Here is a 7,313-nt window from a genome sequence, read left to right as displayed (position 1 = left end):
CTGAGACTCTGTGCTGACCATTCTGGTCACCACCTGTGTGACCGCTGTTTGCCATCTTCTCCCTTGAGCTGTGAGGTCCGGGGGGGGGGCTGCCCCAGGCATGTGTCTGTGGGACGAGGAAGGAGATGGGAGACCACCCCCACGGGGCAGGCGGCTGCACAGAGTCCCTGAGCCTCTCTAGTTGGAAGGACACAGGACAGCTGAGGACAGCCCCATCCCCAGCCTGTCCCTTGTCCTTCGGTGCCTTGGCTGGCCCTCCCACATGGGCTCAGAAGTGCCCTTAGAATCTCGATGGATGTGCTTTGCTGGGCAGCCCAGCCCCAGGGACGGTGCGTGGAGGCCCTGCCACACCGGAGAGCTGGCTCTGGACGGCAAGCTTCTGCCCACAGGGGCCCCACCTGACAGGAGGGGCGAGAGCCCGGGTGTCACCATAGAGGGGTCCTTCCGAGTGGGCCATCTGGAGACCGTCGACTCAGCTGTTGCCCCCAGGGCCCCCAGCTCCTCCTTGGCTGAGGCATGAACAGTGGCTGCAGACATCGGTCAACCTCCGACAGCCTGGGGTTCGGCCATGGCTGAGTCATGTCTCCCCTCCTTCACGCAAGGGCCCGGCCGCTCCGACTGGGGGCATGTTCCCAAAGGCACAGATGAACCAGGCCTTTGTTTTCCCAGGGAGGAGGGGGAACAGAGACGATATTTTCCTTGTCTCTGAATAGACGTGACTTTCGCTGTCCCGGTGCCAAGTTCATGGCTCACAGGCCCGTGAACCCTGCGGGGCTGCAGCACCCGTGACTCAGGCTTCCCCAGGGAACCCGGAACTGCTTCGCCCTGGGCCAGTGGAGATCCTGGATTAGCCCCGAGGCTGGCGCTCTCGCCTTTGTCATCGTGGGCTGTCATCAAATGCCCCTTGGGGGAGGAGGCACCCACGAGTCCACCACGACGCGACAACAGAGCTGTGGTTTGGGCCGGGCCTCCTGAGGCAGGTGCCCTCTGCCAAGAGCACCCCCTCGGACGGCTCCCCAGGTGGCCCCTCGGTGGGTCAGGGCGCCAGGCAGGCCGCGTGGAGTGAACACCCGGAGGGCACAGCAGTGCCTGGTGTGCGGTCGAGCTCAATACGTGTTTGCTGAACAAGAGAAGGAAAGACGGGCTCCACCCGTGGCCAGCTGGACGTGTGTCCGCGGGCACCCTCAAGTCCCCAGGGTCTCCATGTGGAGCCACATGCTCCTGTCCTCCTGGGCCGACGGCAGCCTGTGTGAGGCCCATGTGCTGAGCGGGGCGGGTTCCTTCCCTGCCCTCTCCCTCTGCCCCAGCCAGAGGAGGTGGGGCGGCCCGGCCTTCACTTTCTCTCTCTCTCTCTTAATTGTGGCAAAAGTCACTTAACATAAAATTCACCAGCTTAACGGTTTGTAAGTGTGGATTTCAGCAGCACTAAGTTCGCTCATAGCGCCCAAGAGGGAGGCGGGTGGGGTGCAAAGGGCTGACTTTCTGGACCAAGCAGGTGCGCGTGGTCTGTGAGGCCCAAGGAACAGGGTAGGTCCCACGGCAGCAGGCAAGCAGCCCCACGGGTGGGGTCCTTCCGAACGTGCTGCGTCCACCCCAGCTCGGGCCCAGGGAGCAGGGCCTGGAATTGGGCCTCAAGCCTCTGGAGGACTCTCCTGGGTCAGGGTCCCCACTGCCCCCAGCGCTGACCCGAGCCTGCCCCTCCACACTGCTGTGTCAGTGTCTGCCAACAGTCCGTCCCCAGATGCCGCGAGCTCCAGAGGGCGGGGACCCAGAAACACTGGAATAAATGCAGAGGAAGGAACGAAGGAGCTCACGGAGGCAAATAGGAGTGAACGATCCCACGAGAGGCACGCGGCCTCTTCAGTCCACAGCCGGCCAGGAAGGCTGAGGTCTGCCGGCCTGGGCGATGCAGGCCGCTCCCGGTGCTGCCTGCAGTGGACAGAGGCTGGCCATGGTGATGGGCGGTGGGGGCGGGCGGAGCGCGGGCATGACCTTCCTGTGCCTGTCCACTTGGGGGACGCTGCGCCTAGCACACACCCTCAAGTCAGCTCGGACAGCGTTGTTCCTGGGGGCAGACAGGATGGGAGGGAATCCCACTGGGTGCCGGGGCCCAGCACCCCCTTGGGCCAGCAAGGCCAGCTGGCTCTGCCCCCAGTAGTGCCGAGTACCGCCACGTGGTAAGCACAGAGATCCGTCCCGAGCTGGACCCTGAACTGGGTCTGACTCGCCGGAGGACAGCCTCCCCATCCAGCAGTGTGGTGTGGACGGTGTCCCCCCTGGCCCGACCTGCCAGATCACCAGCACATCTCCCAGGAGCCCCACAGCATGTGTGGACAACACCCAGCGGTGAAGTTGCTGGCCAGCAGGCCTCTGTGGAGTGTTTGCTCTTTGACACCTTCTGGTTCAGCAAATAGAATGTGCCAATTTTGCTCCAATTACTTTTGCGTTCATGGTGTAAACCCCTGTCGGGCAGTAGTCACTGCTGCCTGGAGCCAGGCAAACCTTTCTCTGGAGACAGAGGGACCAACTGACCACCGTCCCTCAGGAGTCCCCAAATCCCATCTGAGGGGAGAGAGCAGGGGTGGGGGGCTCTGGGGAGCACCACCTGTGGGGTGAGGGGTGCCTCTGCAGGTAGAGGCACCGGCCAAGCCTCAAGGCAACCGTCCTGGGAGCCCTGGGGCTTGGGGACACCAGAGCTGGGTCGAGGGGCTGGGTCCATGTGCCCCTCATGGAGCAGGCTGTGGGGGCAGCGGGCTGCTCCCGGGGAGGGCTGGTCCAGCCTCAGAGCCAACCCTTCCAGTGGCTGGGGGTGGGGAGAGGGCTGTGGTCCCAGCGGGGCCCAGGTGGTGCCCCACAGTGCCCACCATGTTGGTCACTTCTTATTGCCCTCCCTGTCCATCCTCAAGTAGCTTGCAGGGTGCAGTCATGCTGGCCCCACTCCTTGATGGTTTCTCCAGGACCCGTCCCTCTCCAGCTCCATGCTTCCTGTCCCCACCAACCTGCTGCACCCCACAAGGGAAGGGCAGTGCTCCTCGCTCTTCCCACTCCCTCTACCCTGGCAGGCAGCCCTGTGGGCAGGGATCTCACTTCCCTTCCTCTGGGTGCCCAGTGCCCAGCCCCAGGGAGGGCCTCAGGGATATGCTGTACCTGCCCCAATACTCTTAACGTCCAGCCAGAGAACTGAGGCCCAGAGTCACCCAGCAAATGCCCCCCTGCCACCCTGCCCACAGATGCCTGACGAAAAAGGGGTCAAGGAACTTGGTCCTGGTTGTAAGCCTAGGGTTTACAGATAGTGTCCAGCCATCCAGGAGGGGGTGAGGGTATCCTGACCTTTTCCAACCACATATGGGCAACCCCCAGCCTGGGTCCTGGCCCCTACCATGCATGGAGGTCCTTTCTGGCCCAGCTGTCCTGCAGGTCGGCATGGCTCCAAGGTGACCCCTGCAGGGAGGGGGGAGGGGACCCTGCTGGACAGCTGAGCTGGGGCAGTGGAGCGAGCCCCTCCCTCTTCCCCTGTCCCGGCCCAGTGTGGGCTCCTCTTGGGCATGGCCTGGATGACCTTTGGGATAAGCAGATTAGTGCTGTGTGCACCCCAGTGCATGAAATTGGCGTTATCGGGGCCAGGATGTTGTCTCAGGTGGGGCTGGCAGGCCCAGGAGAGGCGGGCGTTCCCAGGCCACCAACGGGCAGCATGGCTCACTCCCACCCCACAGCCCGGGGAGGGCTGGGGCTGGGGGCCTCGGTGGGTGCAGACCCACAGATGTTGGGGCTCCAGGCTGAGACCTCCCCAGGGCACCCAGCAGCCCCTTCCTTCTCCCACTTCTTCACTCCCTGACCATGCCCGTTCTGAATTTTGCCCCAGGACGCCTGCCCACTTCCAGACCACGTCTACCTATAAGTTGTACCCTGCATCCGAGCCTCGCCAGGGCGCCCCTCCATGAAACCCTCTGCATCCCCCTCCAGGCAGCGAAACACCTGGAGTCCATCCTTAACCTCCTGTCCCCCTTTGCTGTGTCTGCAGATGGGGGATAGGCTCCTGAGGTCAAGCTCCCAGATTGGGCCCTCTGGCTGAGCCCCAGAAATGCCCATGCCTCCTGGGAGCTTGCTCTGGCCTCTGTCACTCTGGGAGAGTGGGCCTGGGCCCCCGAGGCTGGCCCAGAGCCAGGGTGAAGTCACCAGCTGGGGAGAGGAAAGCAAACACCCCTTTGTCTGCAGCCTTGGCTTCTGCTTGAGGGGCTCAGGGGACAAAAGCCAGGTGGGTTGAGAAGCCTGTAGTATAGACAGGCCCCACCCACAGGCAGTGGGGGAGGGGACCTGGACAAGGACGCAGAAGCTATTGGAGCAAGCTCCCAAGTGTCTCCAAGACCTCTGAGAACCCACTGAGGGGCCAAAGGACGGATAACCAAAGCCGTGGTCCTGGCCCAGACTGGGGGTCCACCCCATCATCCTCCTCCCACCGTGAGGCTCCAGAAGACCTTCCTGGATGGGGCCAGTTCACATCAGGGACTGCCCTGTGGCCTCCCTCCGAAGGGCCATGTGGGACCCACCCTTTCCCACCCTTGTCACACCCACCTAGAGTCACAGCCTGGTGTCAGGCTGTTCCCTTACCCCTAACTAGCATCAGACCTCCTCCGGGGGGTACCCACCTGCAGGGCTTCAGCTAAGAGGGCTGGGCCTGGGGGGGGGAGATGTGGTCATGTCAGATGTTGTAATCGACTGATAAACTACCTGACTGATGAGTCTGGGGATGAGTAGAACCCATGGCCCTCGTGAATAGGAAGATACCAGAGGTCAGAAGAAGCCACCTCAGAGCAAGCAAACAATGAACAAGTCCAACCACCTGAAGTGGGGCTTGTGGAAAGATTCATTAGCTATTATAACACACATTTCCCGTGAGAGGTGGGGGGAGGCATAGTTTTGTAAAAAAATAAAAAAATAAAAAGACAGATGAAGTATATTCTAGAAAATACGATTCAAAAAACATTGACTCAGTGAAGCAAAAAGTGAAAGAGATGAGAAAGGGAACAGACTGAGATGAGAGAGGCTGAACATCAGGCAGGTGCGTGAAGGAAACAGATGACACAGGGAGAGCTGATGTCTCCACTGACACCAGTAAGAAGAATGACAGTGCACACCACTGAACAAGTAATGTGGAAGATATCAAAAGTTCTCTGAGAATAAAGAAAAGGACGAAGAGATGAATCGCTGTGAGTGGCCTCCTCCCTGTTTTTGGAGCAGCTCATATCAGACTGGCACGCCTGCCAGTAAGGATGATAGGCTCGGGACAAAAGATAAAATACAATGGTTTTAAGTATGAGGAGCAACCCAGAGCAGATGGCAACCAGATGGGTACTGCCCTTGAGAAAGAGAAGCCAAAGAGGACTGGCCCACATTTTGCTGGTTTCCCCCAGAAGAACCTCCCCAGGTTGCAGGCACACTTGGCAGAGCTCAAGTAAAATGCAGCATACTCATGGGGCTCAGAGTCTGAAGTCCAAGTTCCAGGTTGCTGGATAGACTGGAAGTTAGGAAGGAAGATATGGAGATGATGCAGCCACAAGTTATCAGCTGAGTCCTTAAACATTGCACATAGCTGGGGGTGGGTGGGGGACAAAGCTAGCCTCACAGTGGAAAGAAACAGTAGAAGCCTGAAAGAGGTAAGTCGGCCACCTCAGAGACACCTGATTAACAGCTTGCACTTCCCATTAAAACTCCATAAGCACTTCTTCTGGGGTAAGGACTGTGTCCCAGGACGAAGAGTGGTTTCTTGGGATAACTGAAACCTGACACAAAACTGAAAGAAGTCCGGATAACAAAGCCTAAAGCACCTTCCTCAAGATCATCAATCCACCAATAATTAAAAAAAATTTTTTTTATTATGTTATGTTAGTCACCATACAGTACATCCTTAGTTTTTGATGTAGTGTTCCATGATTCATTATTTGTGAATAACACTCAGTGCACCATGCAATACATGCCCTCCCCAATACCCATCATCAGCCTATCCGAATTCCCCACCCCCTCCCCTCTGAAACCCTCAGTTTGTTTCCCAGAGTCCATAGTCTCTAGTGGTGCATTCCCCCTTCTGTTTACCTCCCCTTCATTCTTCCCTTCCTTCTACTACCGATCTCCCTGCTATTCCTTATGTTCCATAAATGAGTGAAACCATATGATAATTGTCTTTCTCTGCTTGACTTACTTCACTTAGCATAATCTCCTCCAGTCCCATCCATGTTGCTGCAAATGTTGGGTAATCATCCTTTCTGATGGCTGAGTAATATTCCATTGTAGAGATGAACCACATCTTCTTTAGCCATTCATCTGTTGAAGGACATCTCGGCTGCTTCCACAGTGTGGCTATTGTGGACATTGCTGCTATGAACACTGAGATACAGGTGCCCCTTCTTTTCACTACTCTGTGTCTATGGGGTAAATACCCAGTAATGCAATTGCTGGGTCATAGGGTAGCTCTATTTTTAACTTTTTGAGGGAACTCCACACAGTTAAATCCACCAATAATTTAACTCCTGCCAGCACCAAACAGAACACTCTTGTGACGAAGATAACCAAATCTGAAGTCTCTGCCATGTATCATGCACAAGGTCCAATGTCACATGGCATGATAGTGTGTCCAACAACCAAGAGGAAGAGAACAGCCACAGAGATCATGTTTTGGAATTAGAACATAAACTTTTTAAAGTAGCTATTACAAAGATGCTAAGTAATTTCAGAGGAAAATGGATATAACAGAAGGAAAAGAGGTGAGGAAGTTCAGGAGAGATACAGAAACTCTGAAAACTGACCAAATGGAAATCCTTAAACTGAAAAAAAAATATATCTGAAATAAAATAGTCATTCAATGGTTATTAATGAGTAATCATTAACAGAAGATAGGATAGTGCAGAGGAAAGGATCAATGAGCTTGGAGGAGGTGAGTAGAAGTGATCTACATTGAGGAACAAAGAGGAAATGGTTATTCTAAAAAGTCTCAGTGACCTGAGATAATGTCAGAAATTAAGTTGTTTGAAGAGAACAAAGGAAAAGGGGATAGAAAATGCATTTGAAGAAAAAAATGGTCAAATGTTTTCTCATTTGACCAAAAATTAAGGATCCTGGTTCCAAGGAACAAAACCCAAGAAGAATAAATATTTTAAAAAATCACACCTATGCATATGATTGTCAATGTGCTAAAAAGAAAAAGAAAATCTTTAAAGTGGACAGGAAAAAAACACATAGAGCATACAGAGGAAACAAATAATAAAATGGTAAATATAAATCCAATCATATAAACATTTACATTAAATGTAAGTGGACTA

Source organism: Ursus maritimus, unplaced genomic scaffold (assembly GCF_017311325.1).
Source record: "Ursus maritimus isolate PB19 unplaced genomic scaffold, ASM1731132v1 scaffold_23, whole genome shotgun sequence".
NCBI lineage: Eukaryota > Metazoa > Chordata > Mammalia > Carnivora > Ursidae > Ursus > Ursus maritimus.
The sequence above is the reverse complement of the archived record's forward strand: the minus strand, read 5'-3'. Positions refer to the sequence as shown.